Here is a 1,968-nt window from a genome sequence, read left to right as displayed (position 1 = left end):
TATAAAAACAAATGATATTAAATAGGTCTAAATTTATGGTGATAATTAAAACCTTACCTTTAGTTTTCAACTCATTAAAATTGTTTTCTTCGGAGAAACAACTTGCAAAAGTTTTGTTCATGACAGAGGTATCAGAGTAAACTTTTTCCGGAACAGCACTTGTATCGTTCTTGGTGGAGTTAGTAGGTGGTGCTTCTTGGTCTGAAAAAGAAATAAAAAAAATAGGAGTCAACTGTTAAAACACTGATCTAAATTTGTTGTACTAATTAAAATATTACCTGTGCTATTAGTTGATTCAGGTATATCTTTAAACAAACGCCGCTTAATTTCTTTATTCTTGTTTGATATGTCTGTCTCTATGTTGGCGTTTATGTCCACTCCTTCCATGGTTGGTGTTTTCACAGTGTTTACTGAGTTGGTGGATTGTACCTGGTCTGTAAAACAATTGACACATACACTGAGTGAGGTACAAAATTAAAATGGTACTGAGGCCAAGTTAGTCACAATTGAGTTATAAAAACTACAGATAATTACTGGGGGAAACATTAAGGTACTGACTGTGCCTTTTAAGAGTATCAAACAACACACTCAAACATGTTTACACTTACCACTCTTAAAGGACTCATCAACCTCCATTTCATGCTGCATAACTGCTTCTTGACCAACGTCATGAGGATCGTGGTTTCCTGAAGACTCTAGCCACTTTGTACACTTTGCTCGAGCACTTCTTGGAGGGTCTGAAACAAAATAGTTAAATGCATTTACTATAAAATAATATCCTGAAACAATTCACAATAGAAGATAGGTCAGAATATACTATCAATCCAAAACTATTTAAAATCGAATCTCATACCATACAATAGGTGGTTCTCTGAAGGGGTGAAGTATGAACTAGCAGCTGAGACTGAATCATTATCTGGGAAGAAGATAAAAGCACTCAATAAGTTCAGACCAGGACCTCTCTTAAGTATAAAAAAAATTCAACTCAAAACATATTTGCTCATTGTGCACAAACCTGTTTCATCCTGATGTGTTACAGCAGAGCGAGCCCTTTGGTTGGTTGTGGTTGGTCGAGCAATGACTGCAACATTAAAAATACTTATTAGAATTGATAGAAACAGAAACTTGATAGCCTATCTTCCAAAAGTTGTCATTTTTTTTTCAACTCACAAGTAAGGGTATTCCCCTGCATAGTCACAATAAGAAAACAATACAAACAGTACAGTAGACTTTTAATATGCTGCTCAGTAACCACCTCATATCGTAAATGAAATAATGAAATAGAGGCACACTGGCATCAAACATTTAATATTTTCAATAAAAATAAACTGAATCGTTCTTAAGGTTAAGTTGCACCAAAATTCTAATAGTTATTATGAAAGGTTAACTTACCCTGTCTTTTCGCAGCCTGGTGCTCCACAGCAGCCTTAAGACCTGCTCTAAATAGCGAACGTTTCGACATAATGACTACTATTTACTAATATTTACATACACTTAAATCTAATGAATGGTCCCGTCACGTCTCACATCGTGCAAGCCTACGCCGAATGCGCTCAGTTAGCGTTGCCTCGCAGCCCCCTACAGTTAACACACTTCTCCACGGCGTTCAGTTAACTCAGTTCTCCACGGAGGCCCCTGCGCTGGTTAGGTTATGGTGCTAAATACAAATCGTTATTAAAAAAAATTGGCAGCATTTACGCGACTGTCGTTTGGCACAAGTGAAGAAAAGTGTATAGAGATTGCAAATATAACAAAAAAACAAAGTCGTCAAAAAGTCGATTTATTCGTGTTCTCAGAGGAGCCGGGAGTTACTCTAGTTCTCCGCGCGGCCGCCAGTTGCGCTCGTTCTCAGCGACTGTCTGACTTACTCGAGTTGTAGCCACTGGCGGGAGTTACGCTTGTTTTTTTCGGAGCCAACGACGTGTCGTGTCGCCTGCACCGACCGACGGAGGGGCACTCTCTATAAAA

This window comes from Frankliniella occidentalis, unplaced genomic scaffold (genome assembly GCF_000697945.3).
Source record: "Frankliniella occidentalis isolate FOCC.00 unplaced genomic scaffold, Focc_3.1 Scaffold259, whole genome shotgun sequence".
In the NCBI taxonomy this organism is placed as follows: Eukaryota; Metazoa; Arthropoda; class Insecta; order Thysanoptera; family Thripidae; genus Frankliniella; species Frankliniella occidentalis.
The sequence above is the reverse complement of the archived record's forward strand: the minus strand, read 5'-3'. Positions refer to the sequence as shown.